The sequence below is a fragment of the Parasteatoda tepidariorum genome, chromosome 5, assembly GCF_982258835.1.
Source record: "Parasteatoda tepidariorum strain Cologne lab strain chromosome 5, Ptep-v5.0, whole genome shotgun sequence".
In the NCBI taxonomy this organism is placed as follows: domain Eukaryota; kingdom Metazoa; phylum Arthropoda; class Arachnida; order Araneae; family Theridiidae; genus Parasteatoda; species Parasteatoda tepidariorum.
The window spans coordinates 51,101,970-51,115,407 of record NC_141759.1 but is presented as its reverse complement, the minus strand read 5'-3'; the positions used below and the strand labels follow the sequence as shown (position 1 = coordinate 51,115,407).

At 30.5% G+C, this 13,438-nt stretch overlaps 1 long non-coding RNA gene across 1 annotated transcript in view; it reads right to left on the bottom strand.

Moving 5' to 3' along the window:
• Window positions 1-9,121, bottom strand: part of LOC147809334 (uncharacterized) — a 109,570-nt gene extending 100,449 nt beyond the window's left edge. The window contains exon 1 of the long non-coding RNA XR_015433710.1: window positions 8,903-9,121. This is a non-coding gene — a long non-coding RNA (uncharacterized LOC147809334). The remainder of the gene's footprint in view (window positions 1-8,902) is intronic.
• Window positions 9,122-13,438: the final 4,317 nt, after the last annotated feature.

Genomic DNA, 13,438 nt, shown 5'->3' with positions numbered 1-13,438 from the left:
TGTCCAGGAAAGGTTGACACAGACTTTCATGTCTTCAGTGGATCAATAAAATTTAACTTTGCATGTTTAGGTACTAAACACTAAGTCGTTACGCATTCGGCTGTCTAACCAACCGGAGCATTTGCTCTTGTAGCCCAGTGCCCAAGGTGAAGAAAACTGGGATGGGCACAATAGCCTTTGGCCCTTTATGGGCTGTCGCGCCACTGAGCTTAATATCTGTCGAAGTTAGAGTCAAAGTTGAACATTTCAACACGTTTACCAACCTCTGCTATTAGGGTTATTTTGCATCTGAACAGTAGATAATGCGAAAAGTCATACCTTATAGTGATTTTATGTAATAAGACTCATATGTGTAGACTCCAGAATTAATCGATTAATAAAGTAAAACTAATGTAGATGTTTATGAAAGTAAAGCCAATAAAACTTGTGATGAATGTTAAAAAAAAAGACTCTAAGGCCCAGTGCAAACAGCTATTTCCATTTTGTGGTTTTTAAAACAACGCGCCATTTGATATATGTTCTTATCAAGATAAGGCCGAACGCAAGCACCATATCGTGAGCAATAATGTGATACCTTCAGTTGTAATGTTCCGGTGGAAATCTTTCGCCTGCAAAAGTTACAGCTATCACTTTTAGCATGGTGGATACTTTTTATATTTATTTTATAACCGTCGTTGAACAGCCGACCCAACTTTATGTGCTTACGACTACTAATGTTCAAGTCTGCAGCCTTGTAAATTTGAACCCAATCTAGAAGACAAGGAAACTTCAGGATCGAGTATTGGGAGAAATTTGCCTTCCTGATGGTCTTTTTGATGGAGGCTCCAGCAAATTCAAACGATATTATGGTTCCTATGCTTCAATATTTCTGACAGTATACTCAAACAATCTAAAAAAAACTAGATTTGGTGCAAGTATTTTTTTAAATCTAATTTTTATATTTAACAGCTCTTGTTTTGATTCGTTTCTTTAATTTTTGTGTTTCGAATAGGGCTCAAAGCCTATTGCTTTTGTCTTAATTTGCTTCAAAACAACTTGCATAAAAGCTTACTCAGATCTCTCTACCAATAATGTTGAAATTTCTGAAGGCTATTGAACCATAATACTATTCAACTTAGCTGCCACCTTAATATGTTATTAACTTGTAGCACATTTTTTGCAAACCAATCGATCTAAACTTGATTACCCAATTCTATGGCTCAAATTAAACAAAAACATGCCTCAATTTAGTAACTTAAGATTGCTGGTGATTGACTCAGCATTATGGTTCACGGTATCCATATTATGGTGTCCTGCAGTGGATTGATCGTAAGGATACGATTCACAGTAGAAAATCGAATTGAAGTGTAACTAGCTGCGATCAGTAAGTGAGTGGGTGACCACTTAGATCAGCCTGCGTAGAGACAGAGAGTGCACGTTAGTGGTCCTTGTTAAACTGCTATATCATAAAGTGCTCAACTTCACGTGCAGGTCGTCGGGTCACCAAAGCAAGAGAGCTATCCCCTCTGCAGAGGATCAAAATTTCGATGACATGTCTTCGGATCATCCTCAGGGATGTTTCCCAGATCGTCGCCAATAGCCCATTGTGCAGCTCTAGTGTGACGTAAATAAAGTATCTGTCTACCCTATTAGGGTTCAACATTGTACCTAATTTCATCTGAGAACACTGGATGAAATGATATATTGATGAAGTAATATCAAGTAAATGATTTCTTGCTAAAATAATTGTCACCAAAATTAATAAATTCACACAAGGAAAGTTTTTTCAGCAAGCTGTTTTGAAACAAATTTGTACAAATCAAACAAGGACCTTAACACATTCGCACCTATATAAGTATAAAAAAATTAAATTAAAAAATTGGCAAACTACTAGAAAGATTTATACAACACTTACAGCGTTCAATGTAATATTCTGTAAATCCCAGTTACATAACAGAAGAAGAAAAACTAAACATAATTACATTATTAAAAATTTTTCAGATTTTAAAATACGGCAAATGATTAATTCAAAATATTTTGTTACGGAAAGAATTTTTCAACCATTAAGTAATAAATATTTAACAAATTTGTGCATTATTTCAAATTTAATGATAAGTCAAACAATGACATTATTTCAAAAGTAGCATATCTTTTAAAATATAACTATTAATTATTTAAAACTTCGAATTGCCTAGGGGACATTATTTTAGATATGTTGCTCAAAATATTATTACTTCGAGATTCGAGGTTTCTAAATCTTTTAAGAAAACATACCAAAAAGAAAAGATTTTTGGTAGAAAGAGTTTAAAGGAGGGGATTGACTTTTCCTTCTGACTCTAACTTTTCCAGAAATTCATAAAGATAGAAGAAAACTTAATTAAATGTAAATATTTAATTTTCTTCGGCCCAAATTATAGTAGAAGATTTGCATTGCAAATAAGATTGTTATCAATTTCACGAAAAGGAATTTCGTATATAATGCATTATTACAAATTTTAATTTTTCTTAAACATTGTTATATATTTCAGGTTGATAAAAAATTTAATTAGGAAAAGATTATAAATGTTTTACTTTTCTCCGGGAAAAGGATTTTAGAAGAATCATCGGAATTTAAATTTAATTAATTAAAGTTTTATTAAAAGAAGGCGTAGGAATATCTCACGAAGCTTTATCTAATCTTGGTTAAAATAATATTTTCTGTTAATTGAAAATCTGCCTTTATAATATTTGCTTGATGATATACTGAACGATTTTCCAATTAATTTTGGTATAATACTGCGCTTAACCGGACGTTAAATGAGGTTAACTGGACATTAGCCCAAACGGTCATTAACCGATCATTTTGATATTGTTGTATAGAAAGTATACTTAGTTGATGTCCCGCAGTGGACTGATCGTTAAGACACGGTTCCCAGCAGATCACCAAAGTCAAGCATCACTGGCTGCGGTCAGTGTGAGGATGGGGTGATCACTTGGATCAGTCTGCGTAGGGACCGAGGGTGTGCGGTATTGGTCCTCGTTAAACTGTTCTACCGTAAAGCGCTCGACTTCGCGTGCAGACCGTCGGGCTACCGAAGCGGGGGGGGGGCCATCTCCTCCTCAGAGGATCAAAATTGTGATGGCATGTCTTCAGATCATCCTCAGGAATGTTTCCCAAACAGTCGCCAATAGCCCATTGTGCAGCTCCAGTGCAACGTAAATGAACAACAACAACTTAGTTGATATATTATAGATCATACTTAATGTACAGTTTTGTAACATAAAATCCATCTAAAGCTATGGTTCACCATATGCGGGATAGCCTGCGTGCGGAATGTAAATAAATCAATTGGTTCTAGAAATCCTGGTGACAGCAGTAGAGCATAATGATGGCAAGCGCAGCAAACTTATTTTTACTTTTTCAGACACAGATAAACAAGGATAGCCGAAAGGGGCTACTTGGATTGTTGGTAAGTTGGTTCCCAAGATGCTAATTTACTATCCAAAGGTCTTTAACGACTCGCTCTCTCTCTCTTTTGGAGATTTTAATCTTGGCTTAATTTGCCCCAATTATAATACAAGCCTTTATTCATCATCAAATTTGTTTTATGAACTAAATCAATGTCAAGAATCAAGTTTTTTTTAATTAAAAAAAAAATTTAAACTGGGGAGCAGGTCGTATAAACGCCGCTGGATTAGAAAATTGCCACCGGTATGTGTGAAGCTATTTCTTTTTTATCAATTCGGGTATTTTATGGTACATCTTTTATGTTTTAATTAAAGCCTTTGGCTGCCAATTTGATCACCTTTCATATATTTTAAATATATATTTTAAGCAATATATTAACCAAATTTTTTCACCGTATAGCTGTTTTCCGTGGCTTTGCTGACGCAGAAGTATTTTAATATAAATTTTAATACAAATTTTAAATCCGTCAGACAGTCATTAAATCACGCGAACCACCATATGCATGAGTTTGGAACAATTCAGCATATTAGGCAGAAGTATTAAAATTATTTACATCTCTGTTACGAAATAAGATAGAAAACTCACCCCAGTGTCCATTACGTGATGTACTACTTCCTCGCGCACCTCTCATATGATATATAGGCTATTTTATTTTATTTTATAACCGTCGTTGAACAACAAGAACCTTAATTTTTGAGTTTACGACTAATGTTCAGCATAGCATCCTTGTAATTCTGATCTAGAACACAAGGGAGCTCCAGGATCAAGTATTAGGAGAAAGTTGCCGTCGTTGAAGACTGTTTGGGGGAACTAACCCACATTTGCGTTACATGGAGGATAAAAAACACGAAAACCACCCAATGTTAGTCTGACGGCAAAGAGACTCGACCGTCTGATTGGTCTACTAATGTGGATATTTTACGCCACCACTGTGGTCGGTGCGAGATAGGTGTGGGATTCGCCTTAACCAGCCATCGCTGGGATTCGAACCCGGTTCATTTCATTGATAGAGGCGAGATCTCGATCCTCTAATCCACTATGGCTCTATATATGCTATTGCTGGAAAAAGGCAAGCACCGTACCAATAATTTGTACGGTGCTAATAATTGATATCAATTATTGATATCAATTATTGATATCAATTATTGATACCAATTATTATAATAATTGATACCATAATTGATACCAATTATTATAATAATTGATACCATAATTGATACCGTAATTGATACCAATTATTATAGTAATTGATACCATAACTGATACCAATTATTATAATAATTGATACTAATTATTACAATAATTGATACCAGTAATTGGTATCAATGTATGTGGCACCCCTTATGTTTAAACTTCCTACAACCATTTTACAAAAGTTTAAAAATAAATCTAAATAAAAACATCTTAACTAAGATTTTGCTTGTATAAAAATATAAAATTTTTGTAGTCGGAGGTTATTGTAACTCGGCTAGAAACTATGTCTGATACAAAAAGAAGGTGAAAAAATATCAAAAATAGATTATAGGCAGTAGGGCATCTTAAATGCTGGAATCAAAATTTCTTAAACGAGTATAAACATTCTGACGGGAGTGTTTAAAGGCTGGCAAAATTGAAAGTATATTGTTATTTCGCAAGACTCGAATGCGGCTACGCTGTACCAAATTCAACGATATTAATTTCATTTTATAATCAAATTTTGATTAAACTGCGCCTAGCGAAAAAAGAAAAATTATGAAAAAATATTCGAAGAATAACAAGAATGATTAACTTTTAGAATGATCAAATGCAATCTCTCCAAAATCAAAACCTACAAGTATTCGATTCATTGAAAGGAAATAAAAACGGAAATTCGGACCTACGTACCATCTGAAAAAACATCAATAAAAAAATTCTGTGATTTTTTTTTAAGAATCTTGGAAAACCGAATAGGAAATGAAAAGAATCAGTCAATTTATGACTACCTTCTTTACAGGCTTTACCAAGAACAAGGCAGGACCGGAAAAATTTCTTATCTGAAAATCTCCATCTCAAGTATTATAATTTAATTATAATTCAAATTACAAACTATATCTTTCCTAAAATGCATTTAATGCCTTTTTGCAATTTTTTTATAAATTGCTACTCAAAATAACAATAATTTATTTATAAAAACGCCTTACAAATATTAAAAAAAAACTAATTTTTAAGGCGTTCTTTGTATTTTATTTTAATTTTAACAGCAATTACCTCTAAGCAACACAGCAAACATTTCAAGGTTCTTAAAAACCAAGGACTGAGGTTTGTGTTTAAGAATTCGATAGCTTTTTATAACAATACAAAATATGTGAAAAATAATTACTAATATTTGCCATTACTTAAAAGAAATTTTAAAGCTTTTCCACCAGTTTCATTTCTTTTTTTTTTTCCTTCCAAAATCTGTTCACTATTAGATTCCTAAACTATTTTTCCCAACAACGTTTCCCGCGATGAAATGACATTGATTAGGCTTTTTTTTCTCCATTCTTTTTCTCGCTGTCCTTTAAATTGTCATTTGTGTTTGAAGTTGCCGGCAGACATGAACTCAGTGAACGATTTTTTTCCCACTGCGTTCTTAAAGTTTTATTTACACAATCCTTTTTCTACTCAGTGAGAATTTTTTTTTCTTTTCCTGTTCTCCTTGTTGATTTGTCACAAAAGCCGGAATTTCTAAAAAGAAACGGCGTGTAAAACATTACTCTAATGACATTTGAATCGTACTTTTCTAAGCGTTTTAATATGCAGTAATTAAAAAAGAGTATTAAAAATGAACATTTTTTGTAGTGTTCTTAGCCTCAGGTGAAGGCTGGATGCTAAATAGAAAAATTTCCATTTTTGCTGTTGTTCGTTCTGCTCTTTAATTAGCTATTTTTTCCTGCTGTTCTTTAAGAAAGCTTCGAAATATTTGAGGATCTTCCATCACTGCATTACATTAGAATTTAGATTTTTTTTTAATATTAAAAACAGGATTCTTTAGTGAAGTGAAAAAGGAAAACTCATTAAGTTAACGGTTTTTACTTGTATCAAATATTTTGTCAAATATTAATAACTTGAGTTTTAATGTTGTTTACGTGGAAGCATTTGAATTGTCATAAAAAAGTCTTTTTTTTTAAACTGTCCACAGTTTTTAAGATAATCTTATATCCTGTTTGTTTTCATTTTAGTATACAAGAAATCTCAAAATGTTCAATAAAAAAAAAAAAATTATCAGAAAACAGATTGCTAAACGAAATTGGATATGTTTAATTTGTGAAACCATTATGAATATGTTAAATCTGGAAAACGATAATATTAAATAATTTTTGTCTGCAAAGGGATAATGAATCCGTTTGAATCTGCGAAACTATTGTATGTTTAGTCCGAAAAATAATATTATGAAACTAATTTTGTCTGCAAAAGGATATTAATCCTTTTGAATCTGCGAAACTATTGCATGTTTAGTCCGAAAAATGATAATATGAAATAAATTTTGTCTGCAAAAGGATAATGAATCCTTTTGAATCTACGAAACTATTGTGTTTAGTTCGAAAAATTATAATATGAAATAAATTTTGTCTGAAAAAGAAAAATGAATCCTTATAAATCTGAGAAACTATTTTATGTTTAGTCCGCAAAATGACAATAAAAAATAATTTTTGCCTGCAAAGGGATAATGAATCTTTTTGAATCTGCGAGACTATTGTATATTTAATCCGAAAAATGATAATATGAAATAAATTTGGTCTGGAAAAGGATAATGAATAGTTTTGAGTCTGCGGAACTATTGCATGTTTAGTCCGAAAAATTATAATATGAAATAAATTTTGTCTGCAAAAGGATAACAAATCCTTTTGAATCTGCGAAACTATTGTATATTTAGTCCGAAAAAGGATAATATGAAACAATTTTGGTGTGCAAACAGATCATGAATCCCTTGGAAATGAAAAACGTTTGTGAGTATGTTCCATCACCTCCTAGGAGGTGATGGTATGTTAAGTCCGGAAAATGATATGAAAATATTTTTGTCTGCCAAAGGATAATGAATCCTCGTGAATCTGCTAAACGGTTGTGAGAATGTTAAGTCCGAAAATTGAAATTCTCGAATAGATTATGAGCACTCTTCTGTAGCCATTATAATTTAGTTCCTGATTTTTTAAATTTTGCATAGTTTTTATCGGTATTCTATAAAAAAAAAATCAATGAAATATTTTATTATACAATTCCAGAACGCAGCTGAAATTTTTAATTTGAAGGACTAATCGTTTCGGGACTTGAAATCGTACACAATAGCTGTAAAATTGTCTAATTATTTCTTCAGAATTAAAAGTATAAAATTATGTAAATAATATTTAAATACAGATCTGTTAGTATTTAAATATGGATCTGCGGACTCAAGCAAATCAAATATTTCATCAAGATTTTTTTTTCTTCCAGTGCAAAACTTATTTAGTCCCTGAAGTTTAAAAGTTGTACAAATTTCACAAACCAATATTAATGCATATTTATAATAAAAAATACAGGGCTCTCCTTATAATTTTTTAGAGTACGATAATTGTTATTTAAGCCTTCAAATCATTCAGAAATATTTATTTAGGTATATATCTTTCTTTTACTTAAAAATTTAGAAATTTGTTTTTATATCTATAATTTTATACAGATATTTTGTCTTTTAATTCATAATTTTACACAAATTTCTTTTTAACATCATAATTTTATGTAGATATTTTATTTTTAATTTCATAATTTCATGCATATAAAAAATTTAATTTCTTAATTTAGAGCACATTTTTCATTAAAACTTTATAATTTTTCACCGATATATTTTGTTATTAGCTTCACAATTTTTTATTTATATTTATAATCTATAATTGATACAGATAATTTGATTTTCAATTCATAATTTCATACAGTTTTGTTTTAACTTCATAATTCTACACTGATAGTATTTTGTTTTAACTTCAAAATGTTATACAAATACTTTTTTTTAAATCTATACTTTTATACGGACATATTGTTTTCAAATTCATAGTTTTACACAAAGAGCTTTTAATTTTATATCGATATTTTATAGACTTATTTATATAGACACAATTTAGATATTTTGATTTCAAATCCATAATTTATACAGATAATTTGTTTTCCAATTTACAATTTCATACAGTTTTGCTTTAACTTAATAATTTTACACTCATAGAATTTTGTTTTAACTTCAAAATTTTATACAAATACTTTTTTTTAAATCTATACTTTTATACGGGCATATTATTTTTAAACTTAAAATTTTTCACAGACAATTTGTTTCTAACGTCACAGTTTTATACGGATATTATGATTTTGGCATCATAATTTATATTATGTTGAGAAAAAAAGACAAATTGCTATTTCATTTACTATGATTTATTTCTAGAAAAAATTAATAGAAAAAACTAATTTTAAAACAAAAACCTACAAAAATATGGCTTCTACAAAAATATGGCTTACAACAAATATGGCTCCTGCTGTCCAACTGACACTCTAGTTGACTTTGATTAGTGATAGGCGAAAAAACTTTAACCGAAAGGTGTTTGTCTCGTTCTCCTTTCGGCTCTTTGACCTTTGGTCACTGGATAACAGCTGGCAGCAAAGTCGGTCAACGCTTACTGATTCCAAATTAGTGTGATTCTGGGGATCAAAGGAGTACCGCGTTCATGACTTACACGGCAGACACGGCCTCAATTGGCGCATCGCTATAACACTTTCACTAAAATAAGAAGCATCACGTTCATGCATTAATCACTAACGCCAAATGGCAGCAAAATATTTGAAAAAAAGTTTTCCTTTAAAAAATCGTTTGCTGTTATCTTGTTATGTAATTTCTTTGAAAAAAGATTATATATGGGATAATAGAACGATTCCTGATAATTTGCAAATCAAGTTTTAATTTGATAATTGCTCAAATTATAAATGCTGAAAAAAATTTTGCTATAAAAATCGTATTCTTTAATAATTTATTTGAAATTAGATTGCACATGGAGCGATAAAATGTTTGAAAACAGATGATTATTCTTGAAAGCTAGCGAATCATGCTTTCCTGTAATAATTGATGAACTTATAAATGCAGAAAAAATATTTTACTCTAAGAATCGTTTGCTTTTATCCTTTTATAATTTATTTAAAATCAGATTTCATATGAGACCAGAAAACGATTCCAGAAAATTAACGAGTCATGTTTTGCTTTAATAATTTGCTAATGTTATATATTTATTTTAATAAAATTCTTTTTATATATGCCATTCACAATTCTTTATAAATTGCAGAAATTTTTTTAAATAATATTATTAGTGCAGACATCTTCCAATTAAATTACCTAATCTATTGGTTTTACTTTCCATAAATTTATTATAATGTTTGTTTGTTTAAATAATCCATTAATATGTGTTTGTGATAGACAAAAATGTTTTTCTTTCAAAACTGATTACTCTTGTTTTATCGCAGTCCAAGAATTGAAATATTTATTTATTTGCCAGTTCATGCAAGAATAAATCAAAAATTTGAATAATTTTATTAATCCCTATGTCTTTTTTTTAAATTAATAGTTTTTAGAATTTAGCTATCTTAAACTAATCTAATGCTTTCTTTCCAGTTTTTACGCATTTGTCAAGGCCGGGATAGCCTGGTTGAAAGGGTGCTGGACTCATGTTTGTGAGAACAGGAGTTCTAATCCAGTCGGCCGAAGACTCCCCGTGTAGTAAATGGTGACTGGTGCACGTTAAATCTGCCGGGTCACAAAGTCGTCCATATTCAAATAACAAATCAATACCTTTGGGGGTACTGAATTGGAGATTGATCGTTTTCTGGTTCAGGTGAAAATTACGATCTGTAGACGAGTGAATGGAAGTATGAATGAGTCCTCTCTATAAACGGATGTGACGTATAGGTGTGGTTGAAGTCGAATTCTTAGCCATAGATGGTGCCACAGGAGATCAAGAACAATCGCATCTCTCTGCTTTAATGGCCGACGACAACAGCAACAATAACGCATACCAAAACTGCTATCAACATTATTAATAGAAATGGTACATAATACCTTAAAAATTCTCCACTTCTTTTTTCTTAAAAATTAAAAGCTGTAAAAGTATATATTAATAATATTTCTAAATAAGATATTTGTATACGTAGCATCTTCCTTGGTAAGCATACTACAGTTGCTATAAGCAAACAAATCCTTAAAAGAAAATGGATAAATGAACAGCTAACCCATCAGCTTCAAAAATATATAAATTGTCATCGGTTTTCAAATATTTAATTTGTCCTAAAAATAATGTCTTCGGGAATTATAAAATATCAATGAAGCAACCAAGGGGTTTTATTTTAACTTAAAACAAAATAAATTAAAAATTAAAAAACTTTTTCAAGAGATATAAAATAATCATCAACACATGATAGCTTTTTACATAAACTATTTTAAAGTACAAAAGATCGAATATTCAATGAGGTTATTTACAAACCTGCATGCATATTTTGAATGTCAAATTATTTATAAAAAAATATCAAAAGAAATATTTTATTTAAATATATATTCTTTCGTTACTTGTATTTCCAAAGTAGTAAATTTATTTAAAAAAAATTTTTTTTTTCTCTTTTCGCAGTTTGCCATGTGAATTCTTTTTAAGATTTATTAATTTTTATTTATTATATAGTAAGATTTTGATTTTTATATACAAATGTTACAGCCCTATTTTAATTATAAAACACTTTTTTATTTAACTTATAGTAATTAAAAATCAAAGCAAAGCAATTTTCTTATTTAAAAAGAAAAACAATTAACTTAAAACACAGAATCGTTTTCAAAGTTTCAATGGCGAACATAATCTTAAGCAAATAATTTAACTAAATAGGTATTAAAATAAAATTTTTCTGAGACTAATTTTATTTCATAAAATAATCAGAGTTAGATTCGAAGTTATCGTGATCTATCTCGAATATCGTGATATTTTCAGAGAAAAGACCTCATTAAATTGAGATTTCCTTTCTTATTTCAACTAGAAACTTCTCCAATTCTACGTTGACAGTTTTGAGTGAAGTGACCAATACCGCCCCTGAGTATAGGAAACTCATGGGAGGCTTGACCAAAGGACCTACACCAACCCCTATAAATCTAATATATCTCAATGGTTTTCGGAAGTGGGGGGAGGGGTGGGTGGTACCCAAACTTGTCACTTAAACCGATAAATCACGGAATCCACTTTTAACACGCAGGAATTCAATCACAAGAGCAGTGGCGTGTGTTGTGGACGCCCCTTATCTTCTTGTAAGTGAGGGGAAAACGATAAAAAGAATAACGCAAGAGGGTGAATACCACAAATGGCTATTGCGTGTTTTTAAGGGGAAGTTGACATCTTGTATTCATTCCGTTGACTTGATGAATATTCTATGATATTTCTATGAGAATATGCATTATTCTATAAGAGGAAATAACTGGAATTATTCATGGAATGCTTAAAATATTAAGCTAAGTTCAGGTCAGTTTCACCCTTGTCTTATCAGTTAGTGAGTGATGAAGGCTACGTATTGGGCTTGTGTCCCAAAACTGACCAATTATTTGAAAAATCAATTAAATAAAAATGAAAAGAAAATGTATAGTTTGCTGCATTCTGTTTGGGAAGCAATTTTTTCGTAAGAAATCGCTAAATTTATTGCAAGTTCAGGGTTTATACGCAACTGGAAAAAAATAAATAGTGGCCTTGTTATATGGAAAGAGCTCATATTTGCACTCGTTTCTTTTCTTTTTTTTTATTTCAAATGCTTTCTTTCAAATTTTCTTCGTATAACTTAGTTAAATACTCGTATAGCCGTGGGGAAAGTATTAGTAAAATAATAGTTAAAGTATGAAACATTTTCCAAAAACTAAAGCTACTTTGGCAAGATTAAAAAGTTTAACTATTTTGCAAATAGATCTTATATATCGCTCATGGGTTGCAATAGCGGCACAACTCAAAAAACACGTTTTTTGGACTAAGAACAGGTATAAATATGTAAATACACATTCTTTCAGTAGCAATACTAGCACAACTCATAATTCAACTCAAAGGTAATCTTTATTTCAGCAAACGAAAGCATTTCTTATGCATTTTCTTTAGCAATGAAAACTTTAAATCCACTTATCTCAAAACAAGATTTGAGTTATGCCGCTATTGCAGCCCATGAGCGATATATGGGTGATTCTCTCGAAATATGACAATTCAATGTCCCTTGCTTTAGGATCTAATACTATAATACTAAAAGAACTTTTTTTAAAAAAAATTAATAAATTGCATTGCTGTTAGGATTTTAAAATGACTTTGCACTAGCATTGACTGTTTTGTATAGTTAAAAAATTTAATTGAACTTCACAATGTCATTTTCCTGGAATGTCCCAAACAATGTTTCCAATAATAACTAGCTTCAAAACTTCCCATAAATTTTTCAATTTCTAATTTTTTTTATCTCAACCGGTGTAAGCATATCTAGAATATACGCAGAGGGTATTATTTACAAAAACTTTGTTTAAAATAACTTTTTCTGTCAATTATTTGTTTGTCCCAAGAAAATCTGTCATTTTCCTGCCTACTTTTATTTAGTGGTTTATAACCAAAATAGGTAGAGCCAGCAATCAATATCTTATGTTAATAGATTGATTAGATATCCTATCTGAACATGTCTTGTTGCATGAATAAAGAACCAATTTTCTGGTTCAAAATCTATTTCAAAAAATTTTTCCAAGATGAGTAGGTTTATGTGTTGTCATTTTCCTGGCTTCTCTAAATCATTAATAGCGTAAACTACATAGATTTATCTGAGTTATTTTAAGAAATCCTGTTGTTTTCCGCAGAATGTAAACGTATTAGGACAAAATATTAAATTAAAGTAAAGTTATATGCTATAAAATGGCGAATTTGTCATTATCTCGACTGTCATTTTCCTGGCTTATGAATTCCAGGACATTGAATTGTACCAAAATTTTTTTAACAGCTAATATTGTGAGGAGGAAAATCAAAT